Below are 22,155 nucleotides of genomic sequence, written 5' to 3' on the forward strand. Positions count from 1 at the left end.
TTGCTGTGGTTTTTTCCTGCAAAAGTTTTTCAATATAAAATTCGGATTGTTTGTGTTTGAACTTGATTGTACAATTGGAGTACTTTGTTTGATTCATCTCTATGTGCTTATATGGTTCCCCAACATTAACAGCTTGGTTTCAGTCCAACATCTAGGATCATGTTAAAAATCAGGTCTATTGGGGTTTAGGTTGGGTCCAGCACCATGGACCTGATTAAAATAGGATCAAGTCTAATCTAATTAATAATAATAATAATAATAATACAATCTTAATTAAATATTAATTTTTCTAACAACTAAATGGGGTTTAACAGATTAGTTTCAGCCCACCATCTAGGACCAGGTACAAAATCAGGCTTAATAGGGTTTAGGTTGGGTCCATCACCATGGACTTGATTAAAATAGGATCAGTTTAGATCTAATTAATATTAATAATTATATAATACAATCTTAATTAAACATTAATTATTGTAACAACTAAATTGGGTTTCCTAAATCACAGGCATGCGAGAGAGCCCCTCTACATACCATGCATGTGTTAATGTGTTAAAATAGCACCAGTCTGTGCCATCTAGTTCATCTGATCGGGTGGGCCTGAACATGTAGATGCCCTTATCTGATTCACGCCCGATGCCAATATGACTGGAACCAAGATCTAAAGATGATATGGGTACTCGAACCCAGTTGGTCATGAAAAGGAAGTAAGTGGTTCTTCCATGCAGTGACACGCATACATACTCATGCGCATGCAAGTGCACACATAAAAAATAAAAATAAATAAAATAAATAAAAAAGGGTGCACGCATACGGCTATTATGACCTTTAGTGTTTTAAAAACTTGAGCTTTAGGTTTTAAGCTCAATCGTAAAAATAAAAATAAAAAATAAAAAACCTTCACATCGAAACAAGCTAACGTTCATAAAGAAGAAGAACCCGTGTGATAATTTAGCTTTTTATTATGGAAAAAGAGAAATCAATTTATAATTAAGAGAGGGTGTTGGCCTTTTCCAGCCAAGTTCAAAATATGCCGAGCTACTCATCTATTCATCGATTGTACAAATTGAGAGAGAGAATTGAAGAGAAGATGAGCCAGGGATGTCGGCACGTGCAGGGAGAAGCAAGCGATGAATGGAAGTCCTCGTCTCCTAAGGGCTCATCACACATCAATATTTCGACATTGCTGAAGGTATATAGCCAATCACTTTTTGTAATCTGTGGTGTTTTAGTTGATATCATTGCGCTAGTAAATGTTTCAGAAACTAGTTATGGAATCATAACCGTTGATTTGATCCCATAAAAGTTGACATTGCATGATCAAAAGGTAGTTAGAATTACTTCTTTGAAAACTGCAGCCTTGAGGGGATAAGTCGAATAGGTCGACTTATGGAATGGACTAACCTTATAAAACAGCACAAGCCCTCAAAATCCGAGCCAATGAAGGCTTCTACGTCTGGAAACAGGCCAACCTTCAAGGATGTTAGCATAGTTGTAAGGACCCTCAAAGAGAGTGCAATTACAAAGTCACACATATGGCCAGAAGCCGACCAAACCCATAGGTCAGAAATTGATCGGCCAAAACATGACCCTAGATCGGTAACATAGCTCGGGTATATATCGGTAATATGTCGGCTACATCTCGATAAAAGCTCACTGATAGCTCAGTAATAACCTGGCTATAGCTCAGTGACAGTTGCCCATTACAGTTTATCCACGGATCAAGCATCCCAGTAATATCTCCAACGGCCCGAAGATCTCTCCCAAGATCTTTGGGAGATAAGATCAGATCCCAAGATCTTCGAGATTAAGATAAAATCTCTGTATACATCCCGGATCTAAACGGATTCCCCTCCGAATTATCGAGAAAACATCCTCAAGATGCCTACATTCTACATTCTGATCTTTGGGAGATAAGATCAGAACCTGTGCTCTTTTCAGTTTACTTGCTTTCGACTTGCGTCATGAGTTAAATTAGAAGAGGCATGGTAAAGCCCCGGTCGAAGCTACCGCTGAGAGTGGTGAACTGTGGAAAGCCGAACTGAAAAATCTGTAAAATCAGATTGGCAACATACAACAAACCGTTTGAGTCAACGCATCAACATAGATCTCGGTAGATGTTGAGGGTCAAATATTGCATATTAAACCCCACTTATTAGCTGGATTTACAAGCATGATACTGTTTATCGCTTTATTTTAATCATGTTGTGATGCAAGGTGAATCTACGAACGTGGACTGGAAAGGACATTAAAAATATGGATTTAACACGCTCGCATCACCAAGGCATTGGACGGGACTTCATGGGACCAAGATCAAGGATTTATACACCAGAGATCTGAGAAATTACAGCCACTCACTCCAAACAGGCCTGAAAAACGTCCAGAATACAAGATCACAGGGTTCCCATCATCTGATTGGCTCGAAACTTCATACAGGGCCCGAAGAACATAAATTAACCGTACATATAAAATTTGAGCCCTTGGATCCATGTGGAAGTGGCCCAACAGCTAGATCAGCCCCTAAAATCATGATTTGGGGCCTGCCTGAAATCTGGATATACTTCAATTTTTGACCGAATGCGTTAAATGAGGTGACGAAATAGATGGTCAGATTGGATACTTCATAAACAGCACAAGTAGACCCAACTGGCATTTCCAGTGCACCCAGCACAAGTGCAATCGCGAAACACCGAAAAAAGTCGGGCGCTGACCCGACTTCTCTATTAAAAACGGAAATTTTCATTTTTCACGGCAACAGAGAGTTGCGGTTGGGTGCAGTGGGCCACCATCTTGATTCGACAGTCCAATCTGGACCGTCCATTGGAATCTCGTAGGCCCTCTTACTAAGGCCTAAGTGACAAAATTCGAAGAAATAGTGATGATAGGTTTCCAGCCGTTCAAGCACAGAACGAACGGTAGCAAGAAAGATTCTATGGGCCACACCAAAACCGATCTAAAACAACCCATCCCCGACTGAAATTTCTAGGGGAATCTGGTGGACGGTTTGGATTTCTCAAACGACAAGGGAAGTGGGCCCCACCGAGAGTCCAGTGCCGACAGTTTCGGGCTCTGTTTACGCAGCCCGCGCGCCCTCGGCCAATCCGGGCCATTCTGTGATCATAGCAAGGGTCGGTCCACCCATCTAGACCGTCCATTCATCCCAGGAGGTAAAAAAGACCGTACACATGGTGGTTTTTCAGACCCGTGCACGTGTACGCATGGAAAAAGCGTCTGAGAGACCCGGACGTTCCAGACCATTCGGCGATCGTGGCCAGGATCAGACCAATGATCCTAGCCGTTCAAACCTCTCCCCAGGGACGTTCGACCAAGCCCAAGAAGGCTGATCGGAATAGATCCCGAAAAAACAGGGTCAGTCTTGCTGTCTACGCAGGCAGTTTCTAAAAACACAACGCCCTCCTTGCTGTTTACGCACCGCATCTTGTGCAGAAGCTCCAACCGACCCAGCCTCCGTCCTCACCATCCAACCGAGACTTCTACATGAAGTCTCCACGTTCCCAGCCGACCAGAGGAAACCATATAAGCAAGAGAGAGAGAGAGAGAGAGAGAGAGAGAGAGAGAGAGAACTAGGGAGGGAATTGGCAGGGATCAAAGGGCATGGGCTGGACGTGGATTCAAGCTTCAGAGAAAGAAAGAGAGAGAATTTTTAGAGTTTTTATTTTGTTCTTTTCCTTATGATTTTTGAGAGTTCTAGCCCAATTATGTCAGGCTAAACCTCTTAGCTAGGGCTAAGAGGTGAAGCTTGTGGCGTGCTGGGAGTACTCCTATGGTTTTGATTCATGTTGAACTGATTTTGATGCTAGTTGATTTCATGGAATGCTTTCAGTTTTTAATGGTTTATTGTGACTGAAATTACAATAGATCTGCGATGGCTTTGAGTATTTCTTTCTCCTTTTTATGTTTATGACGTCAGGAAGCCCTGTTGTCCATCATTGTCTCATGGGCATGGTCGGATGACGGTACCCTTCCTAACCTTCATGCATATTGATTGGTTGGTAATTAGTTTAATTTTGTTGTTTGCTTTGTCTCCTAGGCATGGTTTGGTGATGGTTTGGTGATGGAATCCATTCTAATTCATATACCTTTCATCTCATGAAAACTAGATTAAGTAAGTTCAGTTTAATTTTCATAATTCTTGATGCAGCCATAAGATCTCCCTGATCTCTACAAGTGGATCCTCTGAATCCCTAGTTTCCTTCTTCTGAATTCCTTAAGTTTTAGAGTAATATTTCACTATTATTCCTCAAATTCTATTCGATTTAGATTTCATCTTATTCTAGTTCTAGTCTATTTAATTTCAGATTACGTACAGGTTTCACTCCCTTGGGATTCGACCTCGGTCTCACCGAGTTTATTACTACATCACAACCCTATACTTGGGGAGTGAACAGTAGAAGAGACTAAATCTCCATTTACCACAGACATCATGCAAGTGCGGTTGCCCGACGGGTTCCGGCTACCACATATAAACCCCCTTCTCAGGGAAAACCAACCCATCAGAGCATATGGAGTCCTTCAGGATCTATATGGAACTCCATAATACTTCTAACGTGGTCATGTGCCGAGCTTTTTCCTTGACTCTGGCCGATGCCGCCTGTCTATGGTTCAAACAACTGAAGTTGAACTCCATTAGTTCATTTTCGCAACTCAGTCAAGCTTTCGTCACGAACTTCATCAAAGGAAAGAAAAGGCTCAAGGCCTCGGCCCACCTCTTTCATGTCATTCAGAAGGATGGAGAGCTCTTGAAGGACTATATCAAAAGCTTCAACCTGGAGGCCTTACAGGTTCGTAAGCACTCACAAGAAGTCTCCCTCAACGTTATTATGAGCGGGTTGAGGGATAAACCATTCCTCTTCTCGTTGGATAAAAATCTCCGTACAACGATGGCTGAACTTCTGAATAGATCTTAGAAGTACGCTAACGCCGAGGAGTCTCGGATCCTACAGGAGGCCATCCAAAACAAGGTCGTCCCAACAAAAGAACAAATGAAGGTAAAGCCAAATTCTGCCAGTTCGAGCAAAAAAAGGAGAGACGACTAATCTCATGATGACCGCAGGCCAAACAAGTGGCTCGACGGTAAGTTCAAAACTTACACTCATCTCAATAAGACACCGGAATAACTTCTGATGGAAATCAAAGACAAATGCCTTCTCCACTAGCCGAACAAGCTAAAGTCTAACCCCGATAAGAGGAGCAAGAACAAATACTGCTTCTTTCATCGGGATCACGGGCATAATACAAGCGACTGCTTCGACCTCAACCAGGAGATTGAAGCACTCATTTGCGACGACCATATTGGGGAATACATCAACAATAAAGGCGATCAGATCGCAGCCGCAAAAGAACAACCGATCAATAACCCGCCAACCGGAGAAATCCGCACCATCTTTGGAGGCTGTGGAGGCGGAGGCGACTCAAACAATGCTTGGAAAGTACATGCAAGGAGCATCAATCATCCCGAGGAAGAAGTCTTACTCCTAGGAAGACCTTCAAAAGAGAAAAAGGGAGAAAAATACAATGTAACTTTCAACGAAGAAGATACCCGAGGGATCCGTCACCCCCATGACGATGCGTTAGTAATCACTCTAACCATAGCCAATCAAAAGGTATTTCGGATCCTCATCAACACTGGATCGTCAGCAGACGTGCTTTTCGCCCAAGCCTTCAACAAGATGGGAGTTGGTTAGTCCCTACTCCGACCTGTCAAAACTCCGCTGCTCTGTTTTTAGGAAGACAAGTCGTGCTCGAGGGAGCCGTCCAGCTCCCCCTCTCGGCTGGAGATGGGCAGAACCAAACCACTATGATGGTTGACTTCCTTGTGGTCGACCAACCGTCTGTCTACAATGCTATTCTCAGACGACCATCTCTGAAGCTCCTGCGAGCAGTGCTGTCAACCTGCCACCTAGCCATGAAATTTCCAACCGAACATGACATCAGAATCATCAAAGGTGACGAGCATGACGCTCGATGGTGCTATGCATTGGCACTAAAAACACCGCATGAGGTGATGACCATTGCTTCCCTGAATCCGCACGAGGAGTCCGAGGAAGGAGGTCGACCTATGGAAGACCTCATTCTGATCCCATTGGACGAATCTGACCCATCCAGGACTGTTCAAATTGGGTCATCCTTAACTGAACCTTTGCGAGATAACATAATGAAGCTCCTTCGATGATATGCGAACGTCTTCGCATGGTCTCATGAAGACATGCCAGGCATCGACTCCAAAGCCATGGTGCACCGACTGAATGCCAACCCTGCTCATCGACCAATTCGATAGAAATGATGTGCTCTCGGCCCTGAGAGGTACGCAATTATAGGAGAAGAAATCGACAAGCTCCTCAAAGTTGGATTCATTGAGGAAGTATACTACTCGGACTGAATAGCCAACTTAGTCCTGGTGAAGAAGGCCAACGGAAAATGGCGGGTCTATGTAGACTACACAGACCTAAACAAGGCCTACCCCAAGGATAGTTTTTCTCTCCCCCGAATCGACCAACTAGTCGATAACACGACAGGACATGAATTGCTTAGTTTCATGGATGTGTATTCTAGTTATAACCAAATTGTAATGCATCCTCATGATAAAATGAAAACTACCTTCGTCATTGACAAAAGTCTTTACTGCTACTGAGTTATGCCGTTTGGTTTGAAAAATGCTGGCGCTCCTTATCAGCGATTGATCAACAAAATGTTCGCCCATCAAATAGGACGAACAATGGAGGTTTATATCAATGATATGCTCGTCAAGAGCATCAAAGCTACAGACCATGTGGCCGACTTAGAGTAGATGTTCTTCATCCTTCACCAATACTAAATGAAATTAAACCCGAGAAAATGTGCCTTTGCCGTAAGCTCGGGGAAATTCCTCGATTTTTTGATCAGCCAGTGAGGGATCGCGACAAATCCCGAAAAGATTAAAGCGCTCATTGACATGCAATCACCAAGCGGGAAGGCTAACCAAGTGGACAATTGAGCTAAGCGAATTTGATATCAAGTATCAACCTCGGACAACCATCAAAGGCCAAGCAGTGGTAGACTTCCTCGTTGAACTACCTTCAATGAGCGAGCACACGCCGAACTCACCCAGGGTCGGGCTTGTACCGAACGACGCACCTGACATACAAGATGCTGAAACGTCCAACTCCTAAGTCCATCCTGACCCACCAAGTGGACGTTTTACATTGATGACTCCTCCAATTCTAAAGTGGGGTCGGAATAGTCCTGAAGACCCCAGACTTTACATGTATGCAATATGCCTTAAGATTTGGATTCCAGGCCTCCAACAATATAGTGGAGTACGAGGCCTTGCTCGTCAGACTTTTACTAGTAATGAACATGGGGGCTCAACATCTCAAAGTCTTCAGTGATTCAAAGTTGGTCAACAATCAGATAGCTGATGCCTACCAGGCTAAGAAAGAGCGTATGAAAGCATATCTTCGGAAGGCCAAAGAATTGATCGGACGTTTTCAGAAATGCAGCATTACCTTGATTCCACGAGCCAAGAATTCAAAAGCTAACATGTTAGCAAAGCTCCCTACCACAAATGAAGATGAAATTTCGAGATCCATTCCGATTGAGTTCCTGGCTAAACCAAGCATCAATGAAGTTGACCTCACGGATGTTCCTCCGGTTAGATCAAACCAACCTGGATGGATCCAATTATCAAGTATCTTGAGAGTGGCAAACTACCCGAAGATCGAATGGAAGCATGGTGACTAGAGATTAAAACTGGTAGATATACCATACTCAATGGTGCACTCTACAAGAAAGGATTCTACCTTCCTTACTTGAGATGTGTCCGACCAGAAGAGGCAAAATATGTCTTAAGGGAGATCCACGAAGGAATCTACAGGAACCACTCTAGAGGACGAGCATTGACACACAAAGTAATTCGACAAGGTTATTACTGGCCGACCATCCAGTATGACGCACGGAAGCTCGTCCAGAAATGCAGCAAGTGCCAGTGATACGTGAATGTACCTCGACAACCTCCTGAAGAGATCACCCCTATGGAGGGATCATGACCATTTGCTCAGTGGAGGATCGACATTATCAGTCTACTCCCTATTGTTAAAGGTTAGACCAAATTCGTCGTAGTAGCTGTCGACTACTTCACTAAGTGGGTAGAAGTAGAACCACTAGTAAAGATAACCGAGCAAAAGATCACCGACTTTGTTTGGAAGAATATCATATGCAGGTTTGGGATTCCTCGGACCATCGTCTTTAATAACGGTAAACAATTCGATAACAAAAAGTATCATAAGATGTGCAAGAACCTTAGAATTCGCAATGTCTACTCATCACCATGACATCCACAAGCAAATGGACAGGTCAAGGCGGTTAACAAGATCATCAAGCATCATCTCTGGACCAAGCTTGAGGGTGCTAAAGGAGGATGGGTCTAAGAACTCCCTAAAGTCCTCTGGGCATACCAAACTACCGCCCAAACAGCTACTCGAAAAACTCCTTTCTCTTTAGCATACAGAGCAGAAGCAGTCATTCTCGTGGAGATCAGACTACATATATCTCGAACGGACTCATTCGACGAACAAGCCAATACCAAGCTTATGGCCCTCAGTCTTGACCTTCTCGAAGAGCAAAGAGAACAAGCTCGGGCTCAAACTATTGCTCGCCAACAATAGTTATCTCGCTTCTACAATACCCAGATCAAGATCAGAAGGTTTTGAGTCAGGGACTTGGTTCTTCGGAAGACGTTCCAGAATACCAATGAGATAGGGTCGGGGACCTTATGTCCAAACTGGGAAGGACCCTATGTGATATCAAGCATAAGCCGACCTGCTTCATGTCGACTAGAAGACCTAACTGGCCAACTGCTCCCACACCCATGAAATGTTGAGCACTTGAAGATCTATTATCCCTAAATTGGTTGGTAAAACACTTGTTATGTATCATTCAACTTTGAAATGATATTAATAAAAGCTCCGGTGCATTATCTGACCAAAGTCTGATCAATATCTGACAAATGAATGACCCTAATCTGATCAATTTTCGAGTTATGCCTGAGCTATCTACCTCAGACGGATCTCTATAAGACATGCATCGACGTCCGATCGGTACCCAAGGTACGGCATGGGTTCAGTTTGACCTATTCATACAAAATGTAGAACCATCTACTCAAAGACTCACAATTCGAGAATTTTTTTCAAAAAAAGAAGTATTTCATTGATAAAGCCTAAAAGGCATGATTACATTGGTGATACATCGATTATAAACCAAGAAATACATATACATCGATCTACAAGTACTCAGAGCTAAAGAAGGCGTAAGTGGGTAGTGCTTGAAGTGCTTGAAGCTGAAAAAAGAAAATTATAAGACCCATATCCTAGCTCATACCGTTCCTTAAGTTGCAGCGGTCCTCCCAGTCTAATTCCGGCGACCTGTGATCTGTTATCGGCATTTGCACGCAATCCTGAGTCGTGTCCCATATATAAGTGTCGGATCGACTTGAAACTTGTACCCTTGCGATCGCGCCGTCGTCGTAGTTCCAATGCTGCGTCTCGCACGCCAAGGCGATAATCGGGCCAGGAGATATGGGCTCGCATTCAGTTCGAGGAAAACACCATGCAAGAGAATCTCTACCAAATGTCAAATCAATCCCATCGATCAATCAAAGTACACAACCCATCAAGTCAAGTACCCTATCTCATCCCCAAGTACACAACACCATCCCCAAAGTCAACCTTTCCATCCCATCTCTTACACACTCATCACTCGCCCATCACCCATCCCTTACATCACCTCTCTCTCTCTCTCTCTCTCTCTCTCTCTCATCTCTCTCATTCTCCCAAGCAACCCAAACACCCAACGTCCATGGGAGAGAAGCTTTATGTGTGGCCCACCTCCCTACCTCCCATCTCCACCATCTTAGCCATCCAATCCTCATCTTCCTCCATTAAAGTTGGAGCTTTGGAGCTAAGGAGTCTAGAAGAAGCGAGAACGATGGGTGAACCTTCATTGTTTGTGGGTGTTTTGTGGCCATCTTGATGCATGTATTATTCAAGGGAGGGCCCAATAGTGGCTGGGTCCCTCCCCTCCACCATCTGATTTCTCTCTCTCTCTCTCTCTCTCTCTCTCTCTCTCTCTCTCTCTCCTTTCTTTATGTTGTCGTGTGGCCTACCTGATTTATGGGTTTCATCCAACCGTCCAGCTGGGATGGTAGAGCCCACCTTATGTGTATATTTTTGCATCAACACCGTCCAGTGTTTAAACGGTGTTGTGGACCCCCATGATGTAATATTTTGTCCAGACCGTCCATTGGATGGTGGGTCCCAGCAGCATAGCTGCGGTGTTGATGCCAGTGGGTTCCACTGCTGTTGACATCAGCAAGTTTTGTGGGCCCCACATGATATATGTGTCTATATCTGCACTGTCCATTGCTGGACGGTGCTACTGTATAGGGGCCACCATGACGTATCAGTACCCCACACCGCCCAGTACTTTAGATGGTGGAGTCCCACCTATCATGTGTGTGTGGGGCCTGCCTTGATGAATGGTGGACCCCACGTGATATAGTATATATATTATATATATAATTTAATATTATATTATGTGGGCCCCACGTGGGACCCACTTGATGAGAAATGGATTGGCTGGTGCGTTTCACACCAGCTTATAGCTGCTGTATTGCAGCCGTAGGTCCTGTAGACCCCCCTCATGATATATGTGATTCATCCATGCTGTAGAGTAGCTGTGGGACCCACGCATGTGTGGACTCCACATGCATGTGCTTATCAATGCTGCCCATCTGTTTTACATCCATATTTTAATATAATATTATGGTGGGCCCTGATGTATGTGGGACCCACCTTGGGAAGCTGATTGGTTGATGTGTCTCACATCAGCTATATAGTGCTGTTTTGACAACTGCGAGTTATGTGGGTCTCTAATGAGGTATGTGTTACACCGTTCGCCCATTCGGTGCGTGTGGGGCCCACCCCACATGTGCTGCACGTGTAGAATGGGCCCACCTTGATGGATGTGTGTATCCACACCGTCCATCTATTGAAACTGATTCAGATCTCAGGTGAAAACCACCTTATATACACAGTCCACCTAGTCGACGCTGCTGGACAGCTGTCCAGTAGCCATGGGACCATGACATATGTGTTATATCGCACCGTCCATCCATGTGCGGCCAACCCTGCACGTGTCACACGTGTAGGTGGCAGGACCCACCTTGATGCAAGTGTTTTCTATCCACGCCGTTTGTAGCCCACCATGATACATGTATTTCATCCCTGCCGTCCAGAGGCTCCACATGGGGCTTGACCTTCATCCTCGCCGTCCATTCCATGCACCTGGAAGCTGGATATTTATAAAATATTTTATTTTAATATAATATTACGGTGGGCCTTGATGTATGTGGGACCCACCTTGGGAAGCTGATTGGTTGATGTGTCTCACATCAGCTATATAGTGCTGTTTTGACAACTGCGAGTTATGTGGGTCTCTAATGAGGTATGTGTTACACCGTTCGCCCATTCGGTGCGTGTGGGGCCCACCCCACATGTGCTGCACGTGTAGAATGGGCCCACCTTGATGAATGTATTTTCTATCCCCATCGTCCATTCGATTTGGGATGGTGGGATGGCACTATGATGTATGTGATGTATTTGCACACCATCCATCTAGGCGGTGTTGCATGGGCCCGCATGTGCATGTGTTGTACATGCACACCGTTCATCTGGATGGTGCTGCGTGGGCCACCCTTGATGTATTTTGTGGTCCATCCATGAGGCCCACCTTGATATATTTGAAGCCCATCTTGCAGGGTCCACCCTTTGTATATTGAGGCCCATGGGTTGCGACCCATTGTGATATATTTTCGGCCCATCATGATGTGTATTTAAGGCCCATGTGATAAGGGCCCACCTGCCTTATAATTAAGGCCCATATGATGGGACCCATTGTGATGTATTTGAGGCCCATGGGCAAGGCCCATTGTGATATGTATTAGGCCCATGATGTGTTGTATTCGCACTATTCGTCCATTCGATGGATGTGTGGTCCACCTTGATATATGATTTCATCCATGCCGTCTAGGGACGGGGGACCACCATGATTTATGCCTTATCCACACTGTCCATGGGACGTGTGACCCACCTGATGTATGCATTCTATATCCACGCCGACCATCTGGTGGGGCCCATTTGCTACACGTGCAAGGCCCACCTATTGAGCATTAGTGCGGCCCATTGAGCAGTCCATTGTGATATATGTTAGGCCCATTGGTGTGGCCCATTAAGTGGCCCATTGTGATATATGTTAGGCCTATTGATGCGGCCTAACTGGTATATATTGAGGCTCATGGGTCGTAGCCCATTGTGATGTATATTTGAGGCCCAGATATGAGGCCTATTATGATGTAATTGTGACCCATATGATGAGGCCTGGTATGATGTATCTGAGACTCATTTGGTAAGGCCCAATGAGATGTATTTTCAGCCCATAAGATGCGGCCCATTGTGATGTATATAAGCCCAGTATGTGGCCTGTTGTAAAGTATTTGTGGCCCATTTGCTGAGGCCCGATGTGGTGTATATGTGGCCCTTGTATGAGGCCCATTGGATGTATATTAGGCCTTTGTGTGAGGTCGCGGGCCCACTATACGTTTGGCTCTATTTAGGCCACTCCTTGGGAGCAATGTTGGTTAAATGTCCACATTGATGGGCAGTGATGGTTAAATGTCCACATTGTGACCTCGCTTTAGGCCTAGTTAGGCCCATTTTCGTCATCCTCTAGTGGGTTACCCTAAACGAATGAGCCCTATTGATATTGCTTGGACCATCATCGATTATCGATCGATTCTGATTGTCGTGGCCGATTGCCGATTAGCGATCAAGGCCGATTATCATGATTGATTACCGATTCTGATTGATGTGGCCGATTTGCCGATTCCGATTATCGATCGGGGTCGATTATCGATCGATTCTGATTATCGTGGCCGATTGCTGATTTTGATTGTCGTGATAGATTTTTCAATTCTGATTATCGAGGCCGATTATCGATCGGGGTCGATTATCGATCGATTCTGATTGTCGTGGCCGATTGCCAATTAGCGATCAAGGCCGATTATCGTGACCGATTGCCAATTCCGATTATCGAGGCCGATTATCGATTGATTCTGATTATCATGGTTGCTTGTAGAGGCCCAATGTGATATAAATGAGGACTATGTGATGAGGCCCATTGTGATGCATTTGAGGGCCAGGCGATGGAGCCCATTGTGATGTATGATAGGCCCATATGAAAGGCCCCTCCTGATGTCTATTAAGCTCTTGAGTGAGGCCCATGTCGTTGTATATTTGGCCCTTGTGTGAGGTCATGGGTCCACTATATGTTAGGCTCTATGTGGGTCATTCCCTGGGGGCAATGTTGGTTAAATGTCCACATTGTCGAGGTCGATTGTCGATGCCGGTTATTGATACCAGTCTTGAGTTGTGACAATATAGCATCATGATACATGCCCATACACATCATCTGCATGTTTGATATGAGACGCGGTTGACCATTGCATATGTCATTGGGCAGGTTGTTATGAGACTCCTTGATAGGCGGAGATTGTCTCACAAAAGCGCACAGTATGCGTAGGATTGATGCATAACTGGATTGTATGACTCATGCATCTTTCATTTTATGTTGTGACTACTGTACGTCTTAACTATATCAGGGCCATAGCCTCCACAGGCATATCGTGGATGGCCAAATGGGACATCAAAAATGTTTGGTTCTAGCATACGAGCGCCATAGAAGTCCCTGGGTGAAAATTTCTAAACCTCCGTGGCCAGGAGACGCCCCAACGTTGAGACCGAGTGGATATATATGAGCGCAGGAGGGCTGTATACCATTAGGCCTCGTCTCCCACTGTGTCGTGGTCGGTTGGGAGAGAGTGTGACCATACTCGCCTGAGTAAGGGGGCAATATCCAGGTTGAGTTTGACCAGCTTGAGGAATGAGTTTGCTATCAACGAGCTGGGCCCAATATTGGCAGGCGGATAGTGAGGTCTCTTTCACTTACCCAGTTGTGCACTCGGATAGGAGCAGCAAGCTGGTGTAGAGTGTAATAGACCCCGGGGATGATCCCAAATATGAACTGTACTGATATGTGGACTTATTGAGCACGAGTTGCATACTCATTCATTCATTCATTCACTATCTACTTGGGCTGGTGGTGCACAACTATTTGATACGTATACCTTTGCAATGGCTAGGATTTCGGTTGGGGCACGCGACTAACCTGAGATCAGGAGTTTACTATATTAAGTCTGACTATCCAAATTTAGGTATGGGACTGGTTTGGATAGAAGTCCCTTGTGGTGGACCCCGTAGCCTGTGATACTACGTACTATCATCCCGACTTCATACTCCAGCTTGGTCATTTCATTCACATCGCATATTGCATTACATTCGCAGGCATATGACATTTTGAGTTGCTATGTTTCTGCACTTATATGACCTAGACAGACTTAGTAGGATTTACATATTGCATTGTATCCTCGGCGTCTGATATTTGACTCTTATGACTCCTCATTTGGATAGCTGATCTATATTGCGCACTTTGATATTGTATGATTTATAGACTTGCAGTATTTCCGCTTACTCTAATATCGTATGATTCATGATCTTGTCAGTAATTCCAATATTGTATGATTAAGGCAATGTATTGAATACTTGGCACTTATCTTGCGCACACACTTCCACCACCCTCTAAGCTTTCTATAAGCTTATGCACGATAGATGCATGCAGGTGGCGTTAGGTTGCAACATCATTGAGCTTGGAGCGTGCAGTGATCTTCTGGAGCTTTGATTTCGATACATATGTATTTCCCTTTCTGCATTGTATTTAAATGTTTATATTAGTGGATATGTGGTGATGTTGTTTTGTGACTTGGTTATGCTCCATTACAAAAAAAAAATCACTGAAAATCCTCCTTGTAGGATCCTAGGATCAGAATCTGGCAAATGAGTGCTGGGAGCTGAGAATAGGGCACTACGGAGGTTGTCAGGACCGAATTCGGCGATCAGAAATTTTGTGAGCCCGTTTTCTGAGTTTAGGGCGTGACAAAAATGTTTTGCAAGATGAAGGAAATACTGCTCTGCAAAACCAACCCTCAACCCTCGACTTCAGGGGGCTGCTCGGGAGCCGCTTCATCGCCCAACCCATCGGAACCCGACTTGGACTCATCGAAGTCAGATAGATCAAGCTCGGGGAAGGACTCCTTCATAGTGATGCGGACACAAGTGCATTCAAGGTGTACCAACGAAGAAAGAAGTAATCCCTTTCATTTGAGTACAACCAGGAGGCTTTGAATTCCTCCACCGCGTCCTTCCGAGCCAGAGCGAGAGCAACCTTCATCCCGGCCTTAAGTTCCTCGAGCTTGCTTGAGGTCTCCACAAGCTTAGCTCGGCAATTAACATAACAGGCGTTGGCATCCCCCGGCTTCGCCGCCACCTCGGCTTTCTCCGTAGTAGCCGCTTCAAGAGCCTTCTTTGTAGCCCTTAACTCGGCCTCCGCAGCTACCGCATGAGCCTCTGCAGCCGCAACTCGAGCCTCCGACTACGCCACCTTTTAGTCGGCTCCTTCCGCCAGCGCGTGCATCCGAGCAAACTCAGCGCTCGCTTTCAGCACACACGAGGCAAACTACAAATAAAAAAGGGAAAGCAAGTTATGCACAAGCATTTACAATGACAACAAACAATCACACGACTTTAAAGGACACCTTACCCCAAGGAGGCCCATCGTCATGTGGGTCAAGGCCGAATCCATAGGGGAGTCGAACAAAGTGCCAAATTTTACCCCCGACATATGACGGTCTGCCCAAGGGAGGATTTCCTCGACGGTTTGGTAGAGACTACGCGGATGAGCTGTCCCCTCAGTGCCCGAAGATCGAGCCTCAGCGGGAGGCTCGGCAGTCCCCTGTACCTCGACAGGAGCAACCTCGTCTGGGACAACTGTCCCCGCCGCTCTAGCAGCGTTAGAAGAGTTTTCCACCTCCCTACCCTCTCCCTCTGCCTCTATTACAATAGGACAAGAAGGGACGACCTTCCCTCTGATCTTAGAAGAGGACTTGGCCTTCTTCTTCTTCGACAACACCGCCTCATCCCTAGGAGGAGGAGTGCAGAGTTTGGAAGGAGGCCGAATCAAAGGTCGAGCTTAAGGCATTTTTACATTCAACACAGAAAATTTGTCAGCAAAGTCCACAAGAAATACCTAAGTATTATGGTTCAGACATAGGTCTTACCTAGTGGCTTCCTAGTAAGAGCAAAGTCCAAGCCCGATTGGAGAACTAGCTCAGGTTGAAGGAGAACCCTCCAAGATCTCTTCTCCCAAGGGAGTGCTCTCACCGCCTTGTTCCGAGCAAGAGCTCTACCGCTGACTAGAGGAATATGCTTGGGAACAACTACACGAAGAAGTAAACATGTTAGCTACAGCACGACCAGAAACCGACCAACTTAGAATGGCTACGCCCGAGAAATGTTTACTTGGGTTGAAAAATGTTGTAGGGATCTAGTGTTGACCAGAAGGTAGAGATAGACCAGCTACCTCCCAACACCTAGATGCCCAGAACCATTTGTCTCTCCAGTTCTTGTTGGACGACAGTGGGTCGGTAATGATACTCCTCCCAGTTCCTCGCCAAGCAGACAAATAATGCCAGCCGAGTTGAGTACGGTTCGAATGCTGAGGCATAAAAATCGATCAAGATATGGGAAGAGAATTATTGAAAATTCATACAAACATTACATTATGGGGTTGTGCGGCGCATAATGGTAGACAATGTGGAAGTTGGGTTGTGCGGCGCATAATGGTAGACAATGTGGAAGTTGGGTTGTGCGGCGCACTGAGGAAATTGGGTTGTGCGGTGCACAACTGAAGTAACTGAAGAAATGATGACTGTGCTACGCCCAACGAAGGTTGTTCAGGAAGAGAGGTTATGCGGTGCACAACAAAAGCAGATCTAGGGGTGTCATTGTGCGGCGCGCAACTAATGTGAGTGCACAACAAATCTAACCAGACAATAGGCATGTGCGCACAAAGGGTTTTTTTAGAGGAGCTTACACATGTGGAAGGCTATAAATACCCCATTACCCCCTGAGATGATTATTAGAACAATATCGGAGCAGAGAGAGAGAGAGAGAGATATCCATACTTCAGCTAGATTCAGGTATTAGAGATATCAGTTGTGCGGCGCACAACTGTTGGGGCACACAACTAGTGGGACGCACAGCTGATGTGGGCGCACAACTAATGTGGCCGCATAACTGATGTGGCTGCACAACTGACCTGGCTGTATGAGAAGTTCACTGCATAGATGATCAATTCAAGCTCCTATCTGAGTTGAAAGATCAATGTATCTTCTCAGAAGCTTGGGGTCAATCAAAATGAACGATATTCTAGCACAGCAATGTGCTCATAACTAAAGATCATGATGTTATCTGAAATGTTGCAGAAATTAATATCGAACACTTAATATTTGTATTGAATCATGTAAAACGCTTTACTTTGGAATCAAAGGAGATAAAGGATGTAAACGAATTCAGATTAAATGAATATAGTGATTATTCTCTTCATTCTTCTTTTGTTAATTATTGAGTTGAATAAATTTCTCCCAAATCAAATGCATTTGTTTCTTATCAAAACATCGGCTTGACTTGTTATAGGTGGAGGAATTCTTCCACCGTGAGCTCGGGTTGTTTTAGCTTGGTCCATAGGACAGCACAGTCGATCAACGCCCTTCACCCATTGGGGATCATCTGCCCCGGGTCTAGGTTCAGCTGAGCAAGCAGTCTCCTCACCACTCACTGCGGGGGAAGCTGCAGGCCACACTGAAGGGCGACCTGGAAGATGGCAACTGATCCCTTTGGAGGTTGGTTCGGGAGCTCTTCCGAAAGGGGAAGGCGTATAATCACTAACTCAGGGATGTGGTACCCGAGCCTTATCCGATTTAAATCCTTGGCAGTGAGAGTGGAAGGCACTAGATCCCCAATCCCATCCTCATTGAACCCCTCTAATTCATCCCCGACAAAAGAATTAGGTTGCGCGTCTAGCGACCTTTCTGTTGGAGATGATTTTGCGGCCCGGTATGCCGAGGAATTGACATTCTCCACCATCTTCAATGGTGACGGTGGATTCGACATAACCTGAAGGCTATTGGACCCACTATCACCGTCAGAAACCCCCTCCCATGAACCAACGGAACCCGACATTGTAGTCGTTGAAAGGAAAAGAAAAGAGGAGGGGGGAGACAGGCAATCAAAAGCTCACCAGAGAAGGAAGTTCATACGGGACGCCGGTAGCCACAAACGTTGGAACCCTCTACTGCGTTTGGAGGAAGATGACTGAGAAGAAGGCATAAATCGCAATGGGATGGCCGTGCACCAGGGCTTCCCTTATATAGAGGGGCCACGCGGTGTCGTTTGAGTGCAACCATCAATGATGGCTGTACAATGTCCCCTCGACTTCCCTTATGAATACGTGGCGCTACCCCATGCGCTGCTCGACCTGTTATCGAGTACGGAGCCACGTGTCGCGTTCCCATTCAACAATCACCGAAACGGCGACCTGACGCCCCATGTGACCTTGAACCTTGAGACGACATGCCGTGTCCTTTACTGACATGCCTCGTGCACCAGGCTGGCTGCCAAACCTGGCATTTATGACTATATAGCCCGACCTAGCTCCGACCTAAACTTGGTCAGACTTACTTGTCAACCCTCTCCATGATTGGCTTGAAGAGTAAGGGAGGCTTACTGTTGGGGATAAAAATAGTTAAGTCAGATAGGCCGACTTATGGAATGGACCAACTCTACAAAAATAGCACAGGACCTCAAAATCCGAGCCAATGAAGGCTTCTACGTCCGGAAACAGGCCGACCTTGAAGGAGGTCAGCATAGCTGTAGGGACCCTCAAAGAGAGTGCAATTGCAAACTCACTCATATGGCCAGAAGCTGACCAAACCCATAAGTCAATAATTGATCGGCCAAAACATGACCCTAGATCGACAACATAGCTCGGTTATATATCGGTAATAGCTCAGCTGTAGCTCGATAAAAGCTCAATGATAGCTCGGTAATAACCCGGCTACAACTCAGCGCAAGTAGTTACCCATTACAGTTTATCCACGGATTAAGCATCCTAGTAATATCTCCAACGGCCTGAAGGTCTCTCCCAAGATCTTCAGGAGATAAGATCAGATCCTGAGATCTTCAGGATTAAGATAAAATCTTTGTATACATCTCGGATCTAAACGTATTCCCCTCTGAATAATCGGGAAAGCATCCTCACGACACCTTCATTCTATTCCTATAAATAAAGGTATCCCTAACCTCTAAAAGGTATGTTTTCTCATCATAACATTCAACTTATAACCTCTTTTCTCAGAGATTAACTCCCTACAAAAGACCCAATGTCCTAACTTAAGCATCGGAGGGTCCTCTGCGCTAGCCAGGGTCTCCTTTATTTGCTCTTTTCACCTATACAGGTTCGGAAGGGTCAACCAAGGAAGATCTACCGGAAAACTACACCAACACATTCCAAAGAAACTTATTTGCAAGAAATGTTCACATGCAAAAGTGGCTCGAGAACTATTGTACCATATTCTTGACCGTTCTTGGAAAACCCAATTGGAAAGACGTGTTATAATAAAAGAAAGATATTGCAGGTTAAATATCTTCAAGGATACTTAGAGTACTTCTTAAAAAATCACAATCAACAAAATGACAAGATATGGAGTAGATGAGAAGAATTAAAAAACAAACTAAGCAACTGAAGAAGTGGTTGATATTCATCCAATAAGTCAATCAAGCGGTCGATAGTCATTCAGAAAGTAATCCTAGCAGTTGATAATCATCCAGGAGGTCGATTAAGTGACTAGTAGTCATCCAGGAGCTCGATCGAGCAACCGAGCAGATTACAGTAAAGTCAGTAAGAAGGCATGCAACAGTTACTAGGACGGGTGGCAAGTTTAGAATAAAGTCTCTATAAGGACATATAGTGCTCAAATGGTTACAACAATTGTCAGAACATGGGAAGCATCCAGATGGAAAGCAAGTAGTGATGAAACGGTTATAGGAGCCATCAAAATGTGAGAAACATCCAAATAGCCAGATTGAGGCTATAAATAGTAAATGAATTCAGCATGAAGAATTTGTCTCATACCAACCTAATCAAACCCAATATATCTTTTAATTATTTGTCATTTACATTCATTTGTGTAATTACTTTACTTTTTTTTTTCCAATCAATTACATTTCGTAGTGTAATTCTTTACTTTTCGCTTATTGTTCGCATTACATATTGTAATCCGTAATGTTAATCAAGTAGCTAATAACTTTAACTATAATTTGGGACTACCCTTATACGCTGGATTCGGTTCTCCATCTAGGAGGATGTTTTGTAGCTACTCATCATGACCAATTGTAAAGATTCCTTTCCTTTTTTTTTTCTTTTATCTGTATTGAAAAGTCCTTTCGTACAGAAGGTAAAGGTGTAACTCATCATCAGAGGATGAACCTTACCATCTGAATATCGTCTGGTCCAATTTACATACTATGTGAGTGGGTGAATAGGTGACTGATCTCACTTGATCTCGGTCATATACTACGTATTTTCCTATCTCGGCACTTTGGGTCATAACTGATCGGTTTGAATTGAGCCGCAGATTCAGTTCTATCACCCTCGCACTTCTGATCACATGATTAGAATGGGAAATTTAACATCCAACAAGGTTTTTTACAAGCCCGGTGGGACACTAAAATACTTAGTTGTCATTAATATTCATTTTGCATCAACTATATAGAACATCCAACAAGTTTTTAGCACACCCACTGGGAGCCTTTCTCTAATTTATCAGCGCGACATTGCTAATTAAAAATATTAATAGACGGAGTAATCGAATCGTCGGGATTGAACCCTCCACAATAACTGCACCACCTTCGACTGAGGATGTGCTAGTTCAGGCAGCCCCCGAATATTTAACTTTGAATGGTATTCCTACACTCAGTACTTAGAATCAAGAAGGGGCTTTGATCTCTCGGACCGTTTCTCCTAAAGAGATAACGGTTGCACTTCGAGATGTAAAATTGAGTATTCAATATATTTAAGAATATGGAAGAGCCTGGGTTGAGTAATTTCGTATTTAAACTGAGAATACTAATAGATACATGGCTAGCCAGACCGAAGCCATGCATTGATTGATGACTACTATGACCGAGAGAATGCCTACGACAACGTAGTATAATGCCAAGGAAAGTTCTATCGGTAACACATTTCAGCCACCACCTATGCCTCCTCCATAGTGGAACTCATCATCAATTCTAGTTCAGGAGGTACAGAATGCTCCGCTACCCGTCGAATTTAGATGACCAGAGTAGGAACCTAAGAATTTTTTTCTTGAAGTTCAGAACCACAATTTAGTGGGAGGATAAATTTTCCAACAATTCCATTGAAAACCGTTGTTCTATGAGGGACCAAATCAAGTAAATATTGATTCACCACCAATGGCTGAACTTTAGTGAGTGGATCGTGACCAAATCATGCAGATGGTTCAAGAGGTAGTAAGTCAAGTACTCAGTCGCAATATTATCTCAGTCTACCATAAGCCATATCCCAAATGGATTAACTGATAACACCCATTAGATCGGAACAACAGTCCCGTTGCGATCCAGGATTGGAGGAATGCTCCATTGCCTGAGGAGTTCGGGTGATCAGAATGGGAGGTTGGGAATTTTATCCCTGAAGAAAGAAACTTCATTTGAATCCACCATATCATGGAAGACAAAACCAGGTAGGCCCACCTTCAATGTCTAAATCACGCTATTTGAATCGTGATCAAATTATTCAAATGGTTTAGGAAGTAGCAAGTTAAGTTTGCGACCATATTACTACCTCGGTTAATCATAAGTCCTATTTGGAATGGATTGATCAACAGTTTCCATTTTCACGACCAATTTTGCTATTTTTTTATCAGGACGACCGAGTTTGACCAGGATTGCCGAATTTTCCATTTTTAAATCATGATAGCCAAGTTCGACCAGGACGACTACATTTATCGCTTTTCGATGACGATGGTCGAGTTCAACCAAAACGGTAGAATTTATTGTCTCTCGATCAAGATGGCCAAGT

At 44.5% G+C, this 22,155-nt stretch overlaps 1 protein-coding gene across 1 annotated transcript in view; it reads right to left on the reverse strand.

Moving 5' to 3' along the window:
• The window catches only part of LOC131231674 (1-aminocyclopropane-1-carboxylate oxidase homolog 1-like), a 39,322-nt gene that overhangs the window by 15,154 nt on the left and 2,013 nt on the right, over positions 1 to 22,155 (reverse strand). The gene's annotated exons all lie outside the window — the stretch shown is intronic.

The sequence above is a fragment of the Magnolia sinica genome, chromosome 17 (genome assembly GCF_029962835.1).
Source record: "Magnolia sinica isolate HGM2019 chromosome 17, MsV1, whole genome shotgun sequence".
Lineage (NCBI taxonomy): Eukaryota > Viridiplantae > Streptophyta > Magnoliopsida > Magnoliales > Magnoliaceae > Magnolia > Magnolia sinica.